This window comes from Meleagris gallopavo, chromosome 4, assembly GCF_905368555.1.
Source record: "Meleagris gallopavo chromosome 4, MGAL_WU_HG_1.1, whole genome shotgun sequence".
NCBI classification, from domain to species: domain Eukaryota; kingdom Metazoa; phylum Chordata; class Aves; order Galliformes; family Phasianidae; genus Meleagris; species Meleagris gallopavo.
The window spans coordinates 68,270,152-68,290,287 of record NC_139407.1 but is presented as its reverse complement, the minus strand read 5'-3'; the positions used below and the strand labels follow the sequence as shown (position 1 = coordinate 68,290,287).

Below are 20,136 nucleotides of genomic sequence, written 5' to 3'. Positions count from 1 at the left end.
AAACTCCAAACTGGGTATCATAGAATCATAGAATCCTTAAGGTTGGAAACTCCACTAAGGTCATCTAGTCCAACCATCATCCCATTAAATAACCAACCATGTTCCTGACGGGGACTGATGGTGAAGGCATCTGAACCTAGGAGGTGTGAGGAGCCGAGCAAAGTCCTGCTTGATAGGGAATGTCCTTAAATCATCCCAGAGGAGGTTCAGGTTGGATATTAGGAAGGAATTCTTCTCTGAAAGAGTGGTAATACAGTGGCACAGGCTGCCATGGGAGGTGGTGGAGTCACCGTCCCCAGAGGGATTCAAGAACTGAAAAGATGTGGCACTGAGGGATGAGGTCGGTAGGCATGGTGAGGTTGGACCTGATGGTCTAAGAGGTATTTTTCAACCTTAATGATTCTATGATTCCAAATCCTTGTAGAGAAACCAGTGTTGGCCACTTCCTAAAGCAGAGAGAAGAAAAGGGAAGAGGGACTGAGGTTCCTGGAGGCAGAGATGCATTTTTCTGAGAGCTATTTGCAATATGCATGGAAGTCTTCACTCATCCTTACGCTCTCTTCCCCATTAGATCACCCATGCCTGGGGAGAGACTTCCAGAGAGTCCCTCAGATTGCAGCTATCCAAGATTCTGCACTGTCTACACATAGCTGGTACTTGCTGAAAAGAGCAGATCTGAAACCACAGTTGGCAAATTGCATCAACAAGCATATTCTCAGCGAGGCATTGTTCCAGTTTGTATATGTCTGAAAAGAACTGTTCAGGCATATGTTAAAGTTGGCACCTTCTCCCTGGGACTCGCTGCAATCTGACGGATGGAGCACGATAACCACATCGAGATGCACAAAACATTCAGAGGATGAGGGAAAACAAAGTCCACTCGAGATGCTGTCAGAGCCACGATGGTGACAAACAGCAGAGGAAGAGCGATGTCCCCCCGGACAGAGCACTCACCTTGGGCTGCTGGATGAGCCAACTTCGTCATCAAGCACTTTTGGAAAGAGATCAACAGCTGCAAAACTTGCTGCTCCAATGCTAGCCTGGGGTAATCCTTATATAGAGGCTGTCAGCCCACCCCCACCATGTGAACAAACTGTGCCCCCAAGTGCCACATCTCCATGGTTCTGGATCACCTGCAGGGATGGTGACTCCACCACCACCCTGGACAGCTGTGCCAGTGCCCCATCACTCTTTTGGAGAAGAAATTGTTCCTAATATCCAATCTGGACATCTCACTGAGCCCTGGACCCTGCAAAACCCATCCTTTTGTAACAAAAAAAAAGCGGAGTTGGGAACTGCTGATGCTCCAAACATGGGGTACAGTGAGACCTTCATTCTGCTGGATTGTCTTGGTAGAATGCTCACCCACTGGGAATATCCTAAACTGAAGATGACTGGAGAGTGCTGGGGGGAAATATTGTCCTGGGTTTGCTTTCCTTTGGGTGTCCATCAACAGTTGTACTGCAGATAGGTTGGTGGTGGAGCTGCACTGAGCATCGTCTGAGCATCCTCTGAGCATGTCCCATCACTGGATGGGGGACACCTAGGGTTGCATCTCTTCCCTGTCCACTTGGGGTACCCAGGAGTGCCCCCTTCTAGAGCGGACTTGGAGCCCATCTCACCGTGGTGCAGCTGTCTCAGTGTTTCTGGACAGAGTGAGCAGCCTGGATGTCTGGGTGACATGTGGGCACGGTGGGGATAGGTTGACAATTGGACTTGGTGATCTCAGAGGTCATTTCCCACCTCAGTGATCCTGTGATTCCTCCGTGCTGGGGCCCAGCACCGGACACAGCACTCCAGATGCAGCCCGGCGTAAGGAAGATCTGGGGGAATCAGCTCAGATCTTTGCCAAATTTCTGGGTACCGGAGACGAGCGAGGCACAGCAGGAGGCTACGAGGGGGTCCCCAGGCTGCACCCCAGCGGATTCAGAGAGGGAAGGGTTAAAGGGCCGGCGAGCAGCTCTGCCTCCATCCTTCCTCCCTCCCTCCCTCGCTGTTAGGCTGAAGCTTTGACAGGGGGTGGGGTCGGGGCCGGCCGCCGTTTTGCCGCAAGAAGGGGGGGAACGTGGCTGCGAGAGGCGTGTGTGTGTACGTGTGCGTGGGGTGACACGCGCGACGAAATGAGATGAGAGCTCTCCGACGGGGCCGGAGAGGCCCCCCAGGCTTCAGTCCTACCCCCGCCCCGCAGCTCTGCCCGGCGAGCGTCCCCGCCACCAGTAAGGCAAAGGGTGGGGAGGAACTGGGAGATACTGGTGAGAAGGCTGCGGGAGGACTGGGGGGTGCTGGGGGGAGGCGGGGGTGGGTTCCCCTTATCTCTGCCCGCATCTCCCAAAGTGGCTTTGAGATTAGAGGGGAGATGTGCAGAGAGAAGGGGGGATATCACCTCAAGCACCCACCCATAGGGAATTTGCTGGGGGGGGAGCTCTGCGATGGAAAATGTTTGGGGTTGTTTGGTTTATTAATTAATTTTTTTTGGGGGGGGGGGAGGGGAGAGGGTTGGGGGTTCTGCTTGTTTGTGCCTAAAGTCACAGCTGCTTGGAAATGACAGCACCCAAAAATAGAGTGCGAGGAGGGGAGGGGCGGTGAGGGGTGGGGGATTGCAAACGTGTTTGTACCCCCCCCAAATCCTCATCCCCTCCCCCCCCACACACACTTCCCCAGCTTCCTTCGTTTGTGAGCTTATTTTGGAGGGGAAGGGGCTGGGGTGGGATTCGGCGAAGGGGCCGAGCGATCTCCGTGTGCAGCTGCTGGGAATTATGTCATCTGCCTCGGCGCTGGGTGGCCCAGCGGTGGCAGCAGGGAGGGACGAGGGGGGAAGACTGGGGGGGTCATGGGGGGGACACGGGGCTCCCAGCTTGGGACCTCACCCGGGGGATGTGGGTATGGCTGTGCTGCTCGCTGCAGACCCCCAGGGGTGGGTGCACGCTGGCAGGGATGTGGGTGCTCCCCAACCCCATGGGCTCCATCCGTCCCCATGAGCATCCCCATGGCACAACCCCATGGCAAAGCCAGGGCAAGACCTGGGCTGTGCTGCAGTGCAGCACTGAGCCCCATCTGGGTGTGCCAACCCCTATATATCCTTCCATCCGTCAGTGGGTCCAAACCCAGGGACCCCGTGACAGCATCATGCTATGGGGAGGGGATGCTCAGAAGGATGCTGAGCTCTCAGCACGATCCCATCCTGGGGATGCCTCTGCCCCACGGGATAACCCTTGGTGCCTCCTTTAGCTCTTCTCCCAACACCCCCCAGCACATCCTTCATCTTCAAACCCATATTACACCAGCAGCAGAGCGATGCAGGCGTTAAAACAGGGGCTCGGGACCCTTGCTACGGGGTCTGGGGGCTCCTCCATCAAACGCTGGCTGCTCACCATCCCCTCTCCACAGAGGTATCCGCGCGCTGCCGTTTGTTTATGTGTGGCCCCGCTTGGATGGAGCGGCGATCCGCTGTCGCTATATATAGCATGCAATGCTGTCATCAGAGTTCAGCCCGGCTGGGGAATGGATTTGCTTGCAATGGTTTGGAAGGAGATGGAGAGCGGCGTAGGGACGGCGTGGTTCCCCTGTGTTCCACGCATGGGGATGTGGGAGGGTGGGAGGGATTTGTGTAGGGGATGAAAATCTCCCCATAGCTTTGTGGGGCATTTAAAGAGCAGCACAGGGGTGTGTGTGGCTTCACAGAGGGGATCCCCCATTCCCGAGGCGATATTTGCTGGGTCAGCAGGCTGATGTCCTAAGGAGCATCCCCCAGATCCAAAAGGAGGAGGCTGAAAAGTGCAGGAAAGCCCAAAATCCCCAGAGTCCCCAGCGTCCTCAATGTCCCTAAAGTCTGCGAAACTGCCAGCTTCCCCAACATCTCCAACGTCTCCAACATCCCATAAAGCCTCACAGTGTCCCCAGTGTCCCCAGCATTCCCAGCATTGCCAGCTTCCCCAACATCTCCAGCATCCCCAACACCACCATCTTCCTCAACATCCCCAACATCCTAAATGTCCCCAAAGTCCCCAGCACTGCTAGCTTGCCCAATGTCCCCAACATCCCCAACACTGCTGGCTTCCCCAACATCCTCAACGTCCCCAAAGCCCCCAATTCTGTCAGTTTCCCCAATATCCCCAATGTCCCCAACATCTCCAACACTGCCATCTTCCCCAACCTCCCCGATGTCCCCAAAGTCCCCAACATCCCCAGCATCCCCAACACTGCCATCTTCCCAATGTCCTCAACATCCCCAGCGTCCCCAACAACCCTAAAGTCCCCAGAGTTGCCAGCATTCCCAACATTGCCATCTTCCCCAACATCTCCAATGTCCCCAAAACTGCTGTAGCAGAAATGCTGTCACAGCTTGAAAAAGTGATTGAGCATCTGGTAGGAAGGCAAGGCCAACCCAGGGGAGCTCAGGTGCATTGCACCTGAGTGACTGGAAAGGGTGGAGCCAGGATCCACCCCTTCCCAGACCTGATTTAAGGGTTGGCAGTGGAGGCAAGGGTATCTTGCTGGAGATCCCTGCCTACCTGAGGCCTTCTGAAGGTAAGCAGGGTCTTTCCTTTATTTCTGTGGCTATTGAATTTGAGCAAATCCTCTCTTGCTACAGCCTAGGACCTTGTTGCTCTGCTGTCATTGCTGAGCTTTCCATCACGTTACCTCTGCCATCTCCCCCAATGTCCATAGCATTCCTAATGTTGCCAGCATTCTTCAACCTCTGCAGGTTCTGCAGCATCTCCACAGGGTCCAGGCCATGATTGGTGGGTGGGGAGGGCAACTCTCCATTCCCTTGCAGAAAGGCAGATGAATAGAGTGGTTTCTAAATGTACGGTGAAAATCATGGCATTATAGCTCAGTGTGGAGCAGGAATTTGGATAAATCAGGCTGCAAAAAGTTTATTGAATGGATTCCTGTCCCTTTGAGGAAGCTGACGTGTGACAAGGGTATTGCTGGAGCTATCCTAAGGCTTTTGAAACCCATAGGATTGCACCAGGGAAATCCCAGATGTGCCCAGGGCTGTCAGAGACATCCAGCAAACGAAGGGTGAAAAGAGGAAATCTTTTCTTTTTTTCTTTTTTCTTTTTTCTTTTTTTTTCCCTCTCCCTTCTCGGCAGATCTTTCCCCATTAGTCATTCTTGTCACAGGAGCTGGCAAACACAGTTATTATTATTTGAGGGATCTGAAAGTGAAATGGAGGCACATGCCTGGGAACTCTGGTGCCTCCAGGTCCCCTCAGGGCTGGGGCAATGGGACAGGATCACCTTCCCTCGTGGTCCTATGCCTCCTTAAGCAGCAAAAATATGAGTATTAAAGCAGCCGTTGGGAAGGATGTCCTTATAATCAAGTGAGGTTGAAGCCATGAGCTTGAGGGAGATAGAAGTCCCCTCACATCCCATGTGGGAGCCTCCAAGCCACTGTTTCATCTCAGGAAACCTGGGTGTTGCCCTCTCAATGTGGTCTTGTTAGTGAAACTGTGGGTTTTACTGCTTTTATTGCATGAAGTCTCTTTGTAGTGGCCACAGTTTCCACCCTTCTCATACACCTGCATTAAGCTTTGGGACAGCCCAGAGAGCTGTGACTGGTTTGGATTCTCCTTTGGCAGAAAGCATTCCATCCTCCAGCAGTAGTAGCTCAGGGATTTATTTAATGAGGTGAGCTGGACTTCTTGCTCTATGATTTTTTATTTATTTATTTTTTTCTTCAGTTGCTTTCCAACCCTTGAGCATCTCCTGCATCCTCTGCATCAGCCTGGCTGGTCCCTGCACCACTCTGCGACTGCACAGATGCAATGGGGCCAGGGAGCTCAGGAGAAAGCTGATGGTCTCATTAACACATGCACACAATCTCCCAAATATTTATCAGCTGGAGAAATACTTGGGCTCAGAAGTTGCCAAGTAACATAACAAGAGGCGCTTTTAAATAAATATATGTGCGTCTGTGGGTGACGAATTAACCAAATCCGTTGGTATGTGGCCCAAAGACATGTTTTCCTCTGGAAACACAGCACCAGGAACAATAATAATGATTTGAGCCAGGAAAAATGTGCGATAAGCAATTTCTGACTGCACGTCCACCAGCTGGGGAAAGGCAGGAGGGCATGGGGCCATGCAGGGATGCCCATGTGTGCCATAGGGGGACTGGGATGTGCAAAATAGATGTGCGGGTTGGATATCAGGGAAAACTTATCTGGCACAGCTGCCCAGTGAAGTGGTGGAGTCACCATCCCTGGAGATGTTGAAGAACCATGGAGATGTGGCACTGAGGGACGTGGTCAGTGGGCATGGTGAGGATGGGTTGGGATTGGACTTGGTGATCATAGAGGTCTTTCCCAACTTGTATGATTCTATTCTATGATGTGCATGTGAAGGTCACAGCTTTTATTAGCCCAATTGCTGGAGATGGGGAAAAATAGACCAGCGGTGGGCACAGGAGCTCATCTCCTTGTCCCTGCTTTCTAATTATATCAGCTGATCTAGTACAAGCTCTTTGTGCTCCCTATGGACCTTGCCCTAATTATATCCCCAGCATTGCCCTTCACAAGCACTTGGAGTGTTAACAAAACCATCCCACCCAAGACATAAGGATGGGAGGACTAAGCTATCCCACCACAGACATTACCCTGTCTCTCTTGCTCTTGGGATCGTAGTCCTCTGCTCCCTGTGATGCAAGGAATTGTAAGGGGACAAGGAATGGGAATATGTTTCAGGCTGCCCAGGGATGTGGTAGAGTCTGGAGTTCCAGAACCATGGAGGTGTGGTGCTGAGGGACATGGTCAGTGGCCATGGTGGGGGTGGGCTGGGGTTGGACTTAATGGTCTTAGAGGCCTTTTCCAACCTTGATGATATTCTGTGATTCAGTAGATCAGGTTGATTGTTGGATTTGGTGATACTGAAGGTCTTTTCCAACTCAAATGTCTCTATGATTCTATGTTGGTGGTCCTTCAAGGCAGACAATGCACCTTGCCTTACTGTTGTGGGATGGAAGCCAGGGAGGACTGTCCCTGCAGCAGGGACACTAAGGCAGGAGCAGACCCACCACCCATCTCTGCTTCTCCATAATGCTCTCCAGAACTTCACTTTTGATAGGCATAAGTGGTGTTTTAGGGCCAGGCTGACATGGCAGAGTGATGGTACTCAGGAGGTTGTGCAAGGAGGTGGGTACGTGGGATGTTGGGAAGGATGACTGGGGGTGACATGGCTAGTGGGCATGGTGGGGATGGGCTGACAGTTGGACTGGATGGTCTTGGAGTTTTTTTCCAACCTTAATAATTCCATGATTCTATGTTAATACCCTATTTCAGTTAATTTATGAGCCCCATGTGTTTGGGGGCAGGTGATGTCCTGCAGCTAAAGGACCACTTCTGTTTTCCAGCAGAGCCCAACCAAACTCATCTCATCCATGGCAAACACAGCACCACTGACATTCCTGAAGGACAACCAGAATTTTGTCTTCCCTCCGCGTTCTCAGTGACCTGAAGTAGCTTTTAATAATAATTTTTAAAAATATCAATAAAACAAACCACAACCCTGGGCAAACAAAGCAGGACTGCAAACACTCCTGAAGGGAATGCAGCACAGTGTTTGTACTCAGAACAAGTCTTGCAGGTCACCAAACTGTCCCCTAGCATGACCACGTGTGCCCTGTGCAGCCTTACCAGCATTGCTCCCCGGGGCTACATAGATGTGCAGGTCATTCCTCCTTGCTGGAATTTAATTGCTCCCTCTTTAATGAACTTCTCCATCAATCTGTTGATGGCTTTCCCCCTCTTCCTTAACCCTTCCAGAGGCAGTAGTGCGTTGGTGGCTTGGGGAGAGCCATTGAGTGAATGAATGAGCAGCAGAGGGGAGGATGTGGGGACCATGGCACCAGGTAGGATGGGGACAAAACCTTTTGCTGCAGTTCCCCATCCTTGGCATGGGGATGGAAGCACTGTTACACCCTGAAGGGCTTGCATGGCTCAGCCTTATAGAGACAGGCAGGGATTTGGGCCAGCATCCCTCTCCAACAAGGCAGAGCATGCAAAACATAACCCACTCCCCCCGCATGCCCCCCTGGAGCTGTGTCTCTGTTTCATGCCTGGCCTTGAGAACTCAAATCCTTTCATTTCCTTCGGACACTTATCCTTTAAAGATCTTGATCCCAGGGCACCGACACAAACACCCTTTAAATCTGTCACAGACGGCTTAGGGAAGGATTATCCCATGTCTCTGTGGGCTTTGTGCCTGCCCCTGGCTCTGGTCCCCCATGTCCCACACCCACCAGGCAGGATGGGCTGATGTGCTCAGCCTGGATGACCTCACACCGGGGATCCTTCAGTATGGTTTGTGGTGATTAGGACAAGGGGAAGTGGATTCAAACTAGAAGAGGGGATATTCAGGTTGGATAGAAGGAAAAAGTCTCTTACAATGAGGGTGGTGAGGCACTGGCACAGGTTGCATGGAGAGGTGGTGGATGGCCCATCCCTGGAGACAGGGTCAGGGTGGATGGGGTTCTGAGCACCTGATGGAGCTGTAGATAGCCCTCTTCGTTGTGGGGGAGTTGGACTAAATGCCCCTTAAAGATCCCTTCCAATTGTAAGGATTCTGTGATACAGGCTGCCCAGGGAATGGTGGAGTCACCGTTCCTGGAGGTGTTTGAGAACCACAGAGATGTGGCACTGAGGGACATGGTCAGTGGGTATAGTGGGGGTGGGTTGAGAATCTCAGTCCAACCACCCAGCTCTTCCCACTTCACTTCCAGAATGGCTTTTGGGCCCTGACAGCTTTCACAGCTTTATTCCAGTATGGCAAGCTTTCATAATAGCAGCTGACACCTAACTTCATTTGAATTGATCTTGTGTGATAATTAGCTGATTGCAGCAATTGGCGTAAATTACTGTGCTGATTGGAGGGTCTGCAGTGGACCGTGCCTTGTGCTGCAAGGAGAAGGCTTCTGCTCTGGGGCCATCTTGCAGGGACCCCTGTGACCTGCAGAGATGTTGTGAAAGGGCAATGAGAACATCCCTCCTTGGCAAAATTAGCTGTTAGGGCAAAATGCCGATGGGTTGAGTGAGGAGGGACCAGACAGCATCATTGATACCCCAAGTAGAAAGGGATCCATAAAGGATCATTGAGTCCAACTCCTGGCTCTATGCAGAACTAGCCAAAAATCAGACCACAATCAGACCTCATACAAGTATATTCCCATCTGTGAAGCTACTTGGATCATCTAATGCAGCCTGCCCTAAATGGAGCTGAATGGATCTGCTAAGATTTATTCAGCATGAGCCATCCATTTACACCTACCCATGCTTCATCCCTCCAGTCCCACATCCATTCTGCTGGGCTGAGATGCACCCCTCCAGCTCTTCTTTTCCTCTTTTCTTGAACATTGCTCTGCAATTAGCATCCTTCTCTCTGATTCCAGCAGACTAGAAATCCCAGGACTTCTTAGATAGGATTAGCACAGTCCACAGCACTCCTCACCCTGCTTCTATCGGGCCCTTGGGAGCACATTATGAGAGCTCACTGTTTAAAAATGTCTATCCCTAGGCCATGCCACTGAGTGTTTTCCTGGGATACTAATGGACTGGAAAGCACTTTGTCGCCCCTGTGCAATACGAGATCATCAGCCTGCTTTTTGCAAAGCCAGAAGAGAAATTATTGAGTGCCTCTGCCTTTTCTCCATTGTTACCAGCTATTTCTGATCGCCAGCCAAGTCCTGGGAACGCTGTTGCAGCTCAGTTGTTTTGTGTTCTTGGTTTTGCAGAATAAAAGCAGGGTTCCTTCTGGTTGTCTGTGAACATCTGAGAGAGATCTGATACGGGACTGGGAGAGGGATTCGCTGCAAATTGGATTGCAGAGTGAATGCTGTAACTTTCTCGAGGCAGAATAATGACACGTTCTGCTCTGGCAGTTCTGGCCCCCAGAATGGGGTTGTGGAACTGTTGGAGGAGATCATGAGGATGCTCAGAGGTTGGAGCACCTCTGCTATGGAGATTTACCCCCGCCAGTGGGGGGGATGCCTGGTTTTTCTGTGCTGAACATGCATGGAGTGGGCTGTTGGGCTTAAGGCAGGAGCTGGGTGAGGATGTAGGACCCAGGTGGGGAGCAGTGGGAGAAGCAGACAGGTTTCCTCACTGCAAAGTTGGACACAATGAAAATCCCTCCTTTGCCCAAAAGAGCCCCATGCCGAGAGGCATTCAGTGCTCCATTAGAATCTATTCAAAGCATTTCTTTTTTTAATGAAAGAGAGAAAGAAACTCAGAGACAAAAGGCTTTTCTGGAAGAGAGGAGGGGGAGGGAAGTGGCTTCCAAAATATCAATGATGACCCTTCCTTTAGCTGCAGCTGTGGCTGGGGGTTGGATGTCTCTGTACCAGCAGGACCTCACAGGGCAGAAGATGAGAGCACACACTTCTGCACCTCTGTGTTGGTGGGATATGGCCCCAGTGGTGAAACCGGAGAGTTTGGTGCAGATTGGGTTTAAAAATGTGAAGATGCAGGTGCTGGAGAGGAGACATCTCTTGATGGGCAGAAGGCTGAAAAAGAGCTGAGTGGGAGCGGATGGCAGCAAAGATCACGGAGCTGTCTGCATCTGCTTTATACAGGATTAAACACAACATGAAGCCTCTCTTCTGCCCCTTTTCCTGTGGCCACTGCCCCTCTGGGCAATGGACCCCATGACTGTGGGCTCTCAGGGACACGTGGTGGCTTTTGAAGGCTGTGATCCCAACTGAGGTGGCCACAGTTACAGGGATGCATCTCTAAAATCATTGCGGCAGTGTCTTTCCTAGAGTTGAAGAGGTGTTTTCAAGCCATTCCCATGGGAGGATAAGTGCTAGCATTTGGAAGAGATGGGAGAGGACTGGACAAGGAGAAGGATTGGAATGAGAGACAGCTGAAATCCAGTTTGGTGGGAACAGATATGCATGTGGCCCTGTTATCTGCTGGAGATGGGTGTAAATGATGGGTTGGACTAGATGGATGATCTCAGTGGTCTTTTTCAACCTTAATGATTCCATGATTCTCAGTACTCCATCCCACTGTGGTGAAGAAGGGCATCTTCAGGCATAGAAAACCCCACTGGTAGGGATGAACCCAAAACTGGGCTCCTACCAAAGCTCTGCAGGAGAGAGGAAGGATGCTCACCCCCTCGTAAGGATCCAAGCCCACCTAAGCTGGGATGCTGACACATCTCCTTTGGTCCCTCTTTGCCCCATCTCCTTTCCTCATGCTTGTGGTGTTGGAGCTGTCCCTCACAGAAGGGCACTCTGCAGACAGAGGGTCAGCACAGAGAGGCAATTTCCTCACAGTGACATCTCAGGAATCTGCGGTCTGTGAAGGCTGAGTCAATGTGAGCAGGAAAAGGCTGCCTATTTTTAAGACCGTTGCTATTTGGGGGTGACTGACCTCTCTTCCCTCCTCCCACATCCAGCATCTCAGCCATGCAGAGCTTGTGGTGCACCTGCCTTGCATGGGGAGGTAACTCAAAGGCACTGCTCAACAGCCATCCCCAGTGCCATACTGACATAGACAAAATTTGTCTCCTTGGAGGCAGTGCAAGCCTTGTAGCAGGTAGCAGAGGCCTTTCCCTGGGCAAATAGGTACTGTAGAATGTTGCCTGCTAGGATGAGCAGATGGAGGAGTCAAGGTGACTGGGAAGAGAGGATGAATGATCGTAGAATCATTAAGGTTGGAAGATCATCAAGTCCAATCCCAACCCATCCCCACTGACCACATCCCTCAGTGCCACATCTCCATGGTTCTGAAACACCTCCAGGGATGGTGACCCCACCGCTTCCCTGAGCAGCCTGTGTCAATGCCTGACTGCTCTATAATAGCTTCTCTAGAGTCCAGTTCCTTGACCATGCCAACCTGGCCTGGATGCCCGTGTACCTGCATGACCCACGGAGCTCTGCCCGGTGCCACAGTTTGTGTGCTGGTGAGCTGCCAGCTCCTGCATTTCTTGGCATCCTCTCCCCAGGAGTCAATACAGCTTGGCATAGCTACTTGCTGATGTGGCATCACGGGACTTGTCCAGCTGCCAGGGCTCTGGGACAGCGTCACCCTCAGAGTCAAGCCACCCCTTGTATGCCAGCCGTGGAGCATGGATGGCCTGTGGTCTACTGAGCTGCACGAGATGTGACGTTGAGCCCCAAAAAAGCTTGAAGTCAGGCAGCAAGCTGCACTGAGAATGCAATGAAGGGTGTCCAGTCATCTCTTCATATGGACCCAGCACACCCCCAGTGCTTTGTTTTGTTGTGGCACAATAGCTCCTACTCTGAAGATGTCTCTGGGAGCCACCATTCTGCACAGGATGGCACGCCAAGGTTTCCCCAATAGGGTTTGCATGGAGTCCTGTGTGCAGGATGGTCCTATCAAAAAATTCCTCTCTATTTTTCAGTTTGTAAGCCAGTGCAGCCCTCTGCCCTCTTGCCATATAGTCTGCCCTTGGTCTGGAAAAATTGGTGTTTATTTTACACTTAGCAAAATATTAGGGTTTATTAGTATTATTTTCATACCATGCACAGATGACCCTCGGGATCATGTCCATTTGGGTTTTCCCGGACCTTTTTCCACCCTTTTACCTTCCTGGAGCAGTGGGCACTCCCTTTTTCTCCTGATTTCTTCCCTTCTCTGGCTCCTGATGGCATTTGGCTACGTGCTCCTCCTTCCCACCCTAAAAAGAAGGCGGGGATCGACTCGTGTGCATCATTTGACTGTGGCTGTGGTCCTGTCTGAAGCAGTGCCCTAAAGCATGCTTGTAAACCCTCCCTGAGTGCTTTTCCAGCATGGATTCACTTAAAAACCTACAGAGGAATGATGCTGAAAATACATCTGGTGTTGTAGCAGCAGATCCCGCGGCAGCTGCTGTCAGCAGCACAGGTGAGATGAGCGGCGTGGGATTGCTGTTGTCTGCTCACAGCCCAGGCAAATAAATAAGGATGTTGTGCTGGAAGGAATTCCGCCCCAAAGATAGGAAGTGCAAGCTTTCAACACATGCCAGGCTCCTCTGGAACGTGTTTCACAAGAGCTTCCGAGCTTCCCAGCTTACCTGCAGGTCTGAAGCATCCTGCTGCCCCATGCTGAGAACCAAAGCCTCAGGAGTACTGGGAGCTGGTTGAGGGCTCAGCCCCACACAGTATTTTTCCTTTGCACATCTTGGTTCTCTCCTAGCACAAAGCACTAGGTAAAAAATAAATGGTTCAGGAGGAGGTCTGTGTATGGGGCTCTATGAAATCATCACTGTCAGGAGGAATAATCCTCATAATGTAAGAATAAGATCTCTCAAATAATCATTTAGAGGTTTCTTGCTCTTTACATTTGCCATCAAAGGGATTCAGTGAGAGTGGAGAATGCATTTTGGTGCCTGGTGTTGAGGCAGGAGCAGAGGCATCTGGGACTTGATCCTGGTGCAGCTCAAGGTGGTCACAAAGTGGTACACGGAGGAGATAGGGACAGGAGGACATCATCTGTGATGGGAACGGGACGGGACATTAGGATGGGCGTGGAAGGGGGATGGCTTCTCCATAAGGAACAGGCTGGGACTCTTCCGCTTGGAAAAGCAATGACTAAGGGGGCTAAGGTGGAGCTCTGGGTTCAGTGGGTGTTAGTCCAACAAGGCTGATGGTGAGCAGGGCTGGATGGGTACAGCACAGTCATTCCTGAAAGGAGTGCTGGGGTGGAGACAGTGCCCCAGAAGCTCAGTGTTGTGTTCTCCCAATAGCACAAGTAGTGTTGGCAGCTCGGAGTGCAGCATCCCAAGGAGTGTTTTCTTAGCAGGTTATCTATACAGCTAATTTACTCCTCTTCTTGTAAAACCATTGGAAGCATTTTCTCATGGTTGTAATCTAACACTGCTTTGGCACAAAGCGAAGCAAAAAATAAATAGGAGTGGGGTTAGACCATGAGGGCAATGCAAGCTGGCTTTTCTTCATGTAGGTACGGGAACAAAACAATGTGATGACATGCTGTGAAGTACCTCAAACACCACTGATCCACTGGTTATTTATTCAGTGATGCAGGGCTTTATGTCTCCATTAGATCTGACCCTTACGACAGCTCTGTTGAGCTTGGTAGTCCTTCTCTTCCTTCGTCCCTCATGTAGGGGGTTTGGAGCTTGATGATCCTTGAGGCCCCTTCCAACCCAAGCCTTTCTGTGATTCTCCAGATGGAAGATAGTAAAAAGGAGAAGTGGGGATAAAACCCATCCCAAGAGCCCAGGGTAGAGATGAGTTTTCTGCAGCTGATGATGGTGTTGGGAATACAACTGGCTTAGAGAAATGTGCCATCTTGCTGGAGGAGCCTCTTTGGTGTGGTTTCATAGAATCATAGAATGGCCTGGATTGAAAAGTACCACAATGATCATCTAGTTTGGACAAATCTGTTGCATTTGCAACAGAGCTGATGGTATTTCCCAGTGCTCTCAACCCATTTATTGGCGAATGGAAAGCAAGGAGGAAACCAGAACTGTAGACGAACTGTGTTTCACTGGTCCTCCTTCCTTGGCCCAAAGCTTTCAGCTGTGTCCATCATGCTGCTGGATCCAGAGAGAAGAGAATTGTCATGTGCTATTTCTGTCTCCTTTTCATCCAAATGCTGCACAAGCAAGACAAAGAGAAAGACTACATCAAACCAAGTAATTTGCAAGCCCTGTAGTGATTTCAAAGCCTCGTTTTCCTTTTGCAGAGGATCTGGAGGGAAGGGAGAAGTGTTCAAAGCCCAAATCTTGTTGTGAAGTCCAAAGCTGGGCAAGCAGAAGTGTTTGTTTAATGAGTCTGAGCAGACACTTCAGGAACCCATGAGAGCAACACCTCCCTGCAAATCAGGTCATTTTCTTAGCAAGTGAGAAATGGCTTCCCAAGGTTTGTAGCACAGGGGTAGAAATCAAAGACCATTTGAAGGATTGAAAACCAAGGCCCTGGCTTTGCCTTTCCATCCCACCTGGGTCCCCATCAGCCTAGCTGGCACTGAGGGAGGTGACTAAAATATTTTACCATCCCATTCACGAGGATGCCACTCATCACATCCCTTTCCATGGGAAGCTGGGTCAGCTGCCACATTAAACTCCAAGAACTCTCCTAGCTGGTGAAAAAGATGGAATCCACGTATCTACGTCAAGCTCTATAGTCAACGTATACAAAATAATAAACCCCCTGGCACATATCTTGTGAGGTCTAATTATAGGATATGGAAGCTAACATGATGATATTTTCTTTAGATGTGTGGTGTAGATGTAATTACTTCTCCACAGATGATGCAAGATGCCCTTATGTAATCTGATTTTATTATTATGCAGTTATGGAAATTTTCCCTCTCTGGCCCATCCATGGCTTTCTCCTCAACACCTTTTTTTTTTTTTTTCACTTTAAAATCTCTATGGATTATTCAGAAAGCAATGGGTGAATCAGTCAGGCAAGCAGTATGTAAGCAGAAGGGCAGTATGATGGAAGCTTTGCTTGCTCCAAAGGTTGCATCTCCCTGCTCCTGCTCTCCTTCATGCACAGCAAAGTCTGGGTCAAAACCTGGACTACATTATCTCAGTTTTTTGCAGCTTTAATGATTCTATATTATCCTAGGAATCTTTCTTGCTGTGTTTTTTATCAGTAGTGATAGGAAGGGGAGCAGGGAGTGGAGACAAAACCGCTGGTTTCCAGTTAGAACCATAGAATTATTAAGATTGGAAAAGACCACTGAAATCGAGTCCAACAGTTATCCCATCCCCACCATCCCCTAACCGTGCGTCCCCATATCCAACCTCTCCTGGTGCAACTTAAGGCCATTACTGGAGAGACTGGTTTCCAGTCATGGTTCAGTGCCAGTCACTGCACAGGAATTTGTGTTTAGGGCAGGGAATCCCCACATTTCTGAGTACAAAGAAGCCATCTATGGGGAAGCCAATAGCTGAGGGATGTTTGTTACACTCATGTCATTCATTAACTGTAAACTAACTCCTGCCAGAGCCCAGTGCTGTCAGGCACATCAGTCATGGATGTAGATGGTATTTCAACTCCCCCTCACCTTCAGCCAAATCCCTCTCTGTGATCTATGCCTGGATCCTCAGGGACTAGAAAGAAAGCATACACCTCAGGGCAAGCACACAGGCTTGGGGCCACTGAGATGCTTCAGGCTTCCTGCACTTCTATCAGATCCCACTGTTCCTGCTCCTGCTGAAGCCTAGAGAGGCTTTGCTGAAGATTTAACCTTTTTCCTCCCTTGTGATGCCAAAAAAGTGCCATCCATCCTCATCCGAGGGGGCTGTCTCCAATCCCTGAATCCCAACGTGGATAGAAACAGCCCTTTTAAACAGGATGCATGCTGACCTGCTCATTTCATTGGAAAGCTAGTTCTTCTGGTGGCAATTTGTTTTGCTCCAATTAATTTTTACCGGATTTGACCTCCTGATTTGGGACTATGAATGAGCCTGAGCACTCTCTAGGAGGTTTGCTTCCTTTCTTCCGGATAAGCACTCAGGGCTGGATGCTTAGACAAGCTTCTCCAGCCTAAAAATTAGCTGGGAAAGCTGCTAACCCCAACTTTCTCCAGGCGTATTGACTCCTCTTTTTGGAGACTTTGTCACCATCTCCTGATCCTGGGGTAGCTCCACCAAAGCATGAAGGAAGAGAAGGGAAAAGGGATAGCATTGCTTGCCTACACCATTTCTTCAGCTCAGAAGATGAGGACCTTGTCCAGCTTTTATATGGTTCTAGCTCCCATGAGAGAAACAGGAGCTTTCTTCCCAGGCAAAGGACTTGTGGTATGAAAGGCTGGTGAAAAGAAAACCCTCCAGTTTTCCCTCTCATTAGCTGAAGGAGGGAAGGTGACCATTTAAAGTGCATTTCTTCTTGCCTAAGAGCAGCTACGATTAGCAGGCACGAGTGGGAGTGCCATATGGCCAGGACAAGCATCACATGCTCCCCCACGCAGCTCAGACTGACCTACATAGCATGGCCAAGCCACCATGCTGGAGCATCACAGCACACACACCAGGCTTTCATCATCTGCAGCTGCAGTGATTTACAGGAAGACCTGGGCTATGCACCAGCTCCAGGCTTGCCAGCACTGCCTAAGCTTGTCTGCTCAGTGTGGAGCCAACGCAGCCCTCTCAGGAAGAGACAGCTTAAACCAGCAGGGCTGCTTTGCCAGAATAGGAAACCATCTCTCTGGACGACAGGAACCAGAGTCTTTTGGCTTGTTCTCGTTGCCTCAAGCTGAGCAAGCAGATGCTGTTATGGGTTGGAGACAGAAAGCATCCCCCTTGCAACAAATGGCACCAACCCAGCTCTGCAGTGATCAGGACCACCAGTCCTCCACGGTGACTTGGAGAGGGTCCCCTCCAATTCACACTTCTGGGGCAGTATGGAAATGCCTCAATTTATCCCATTTATTGAGCACAAACAAATTCCCTCAGCATTTTAGCTTTCAGACCGGCGCAGGGATGACATCTCAGGGGTTAGACTTAGTGATTCTTGTAGTTCCCTTCCAGCTCAGGATATTCTGTGATTCTATAGCGGGGAATATCTTCAAACAACAGCCACAGATTCAAGGGCAGCTTACATCAAGGCTTGAAGCTGCGAACACTCAATGAGAGGTAATGGCCTCAAGTTCTGCCATGGGAGGTTCTGGTTAGAACCAGCACTGGCACAGCTGCCCAGGGAGGTGGTGAGTCACCATCCCTGGGGGTGTTCCAGAACCCTGAGGATGCTCACTGGTCAGTGGGCATGGTGAGAATGGGTTGGGGTTGGACTTGGTGATCTCAGAGGTCTTTTCCATCTTTAATCATTCTGTGATCCTATAAAACCCCTCCACAAGCTGTGGCCCTGCTGTAGCTCACCCCAAGGGGTGATTTGGAGTTATAGTATGAGATTGACCTTCTGGATGTAGACTGTTGGATGCCATTCACTTACTTTGTTGGATGCTATCTGCTTACTTTCCCCATTCATTGCAGGGGCGTTGGACTAGATGACCTTTAAGTGTCCCTTCCAACTCAAATGATTCTATGATTCTACAACAAGTGGAGTTGGCTCCCAGCTGAGGGCTGGAACTGAATTTAAGCTGTAGTGATGCTGGCTGGAAAACTCTGGAGATTTACAACCCCGCTCCACAGTCAGGGCTGGGTGCCCATTTGGGAGGTTTGGGGTTTTCATCTCCTCAAGACTTTGAAAATGATTACTCCTGTAAATAAAGGAGTCTGAGGATGGCTCTAGCCTACATCAGGGTGTTTTGACTGAGCATTTCTTTAAGGAAGAAATCCCAGTGCGGGGAGCCAGGCGTCTGCTCCCATTTCCATCTCTCCCCAAGCACATCGATGCTTTCTGCCCACAAACCCCAGGGGAAAATCCCAACCCAGTGACGTTCCTTGCTGCTGACATTTTTGCTCCTGCTCTGATCGGCGCAGAAAACACTTAAGCACTTTTATAACCACAGTCCGGGGACCTCAAAGTGCTTAGAGATCTTGAACCGAAATGGCACCAGCAGGAGTGAGATCACCCCGCCAGGGAGCTGCTCAGAGCCACTGCTGCAAGAGAAAGGAAAAGGGAGACAAAGGATCCAAGGAACAAAGCGTTTGGTTTTGAGTCGAGTTTATTTTTCTTTGCCTCAAGAGGAAGAAGGCATTGAAAAGAAAAAGAGGGGGGAGGGTTGGGGGGTAAAGTGGTATTTTTTTCTTTCTGAAAACTGAATTTTATTTTATTCAAGAGAAGGAGAGGGCATTGGAAAAGAAAACAACACACACCCTATTTCATTGAAGAGGGAAAAAAAAAAGGAGAAAGAGAAAAACACCAGAACATTTCCATAGAAATAATTCTCAAACAAGAGAATTTCCCTGCAGAAGAGAAAAAATGAATAGGAGTCCCTAGGGTCCCATTTGATAGCAGTCAATCCAGGAGATTCATTGAGCGGAGAAAGGAGATCTGCTTCTTTCCTTTTGCCTTTCTTCTTCCTTTCTTTCTGTTTTTGAACAGCTACAGGTGCTCTTTTTGTTGTGGCTCCCACCCCAAATCTGCAAACCCCTCTAATTTTAACCTCTTCTGCACTGCTAGAGGCTTTGCAGCCTTATGCATGGTAGAAATCCATGCTGTTCTTGGCATGGGCATCCTTTGCAGGATGAACTTTGGGGTTTTGGTGGGTGTTCAAAGTATCTTCCCCCAGGCAGGAAGACACAGTCCATCATAGCTGGGTACGCAGGTAGGTAACTCCTAGCCCCTAACACAAGGCTGAAAGTTATCCCTGTTGATGAGCTCTGTAGAATGCTAATTAGAGTTCAAGCTGTGTTGTTAATTAGGGTGCAATCTGTGTTGATAACTGTGATCTGGTTGAATTTAAACAGCATTTAAAAGCGCATTGGCAGACTCATGGTCTGACCCATGGCAGAGAAGGGTGGTCGCTACCTGGAAACTGACCATAGCTGCCCAAAAAGGGCAGTGTAGATTCAGATAAAACCCAAAATCAAAGAGGCTTGGTGGTTATATCCTTTGGGGACTGGGAAACATGATGGTGTAGATGCAACTGGATGTGCAAGAGCCCCTGCAAGATAGAGTACTGTGAGCTGGGGGTCTCTGATGTCTGTCAGGCTGTGGAGAGGCTTTGGTGGAGGTGGTCCTGGTGGGACGGGAGGTTCAACATTCATTGTCCTTGGTTAGAAATGGGAGTTCAGGGTTCAGAAGTTTATGGCTTGTCTGAGAGTGCCGGGAGCATGGATCACGGTGGAGATCCTGGTGTTCTTCAAAGCCTCCTCCACTGTGATTTATTCATCTTCAGGGAGTGCTTAGATATAGCAAAGCTCCCAAAGAAAGAATGAGCGTAACCTCAAACAACGTCAACCTGCACAACCTCAGCAGTTCTCCCTGGGGTGGGAAGGGCTTTCTGTATTTTTCCAGTATTTCTATTTCCAAGGTGCAAGCCATGAATCCTGCTGCTGGGGGTCTTCTAGTAAAGCCCAAAGCAGCCGCTGCCTCTTGGGAATCCCCCACTTCTGAAGTCAAAGGGCAAAATTAAGAGCTTGAGGCTCTGCAGGAATTTATTTCTGCATAATTTACACCTTCTCCATGCACCCCAGCAGTGTGCGTTGCCACAGTTTAAATACACACCCATATTAGGTTATTGTTAGCATTATTGCTATTTTACCACTCTTGCAGCGATTAGTGTGTGGTGGGCTATGCTATGTTTGCAAGGCT

General features: G+C 49.9%; 1 protein-coding gene across 3 annotated transcripts in view; it reads left to right on the top strand.

The window, feature by feature from the left end:
* The first annotated feature begins 2,009 nt into the window (after positions 1-2,009).
* LZTS3 (leucine zipper tumor suppressor family member 3) overlaps positions 2,010-20,136 on the top strand; it is a 41,816-nt gene continuing 23,689 nt past the window's right edge. Inside the window, exon 1 of one of the 3 annotated variants that reach the window (XM_085223747.1) lies at positions 2,010-2,216. The gene's annotated coding sequence lies outside the window, so the exon portion shown is untranslated. Of the gene's footprint in view, positions 2,253-20,136 lie in introns of all 3 variants that reach the window. The other 2 variants (XM_010710573.4, XM_085223746.1) reach the window with 2 other exon arrangements.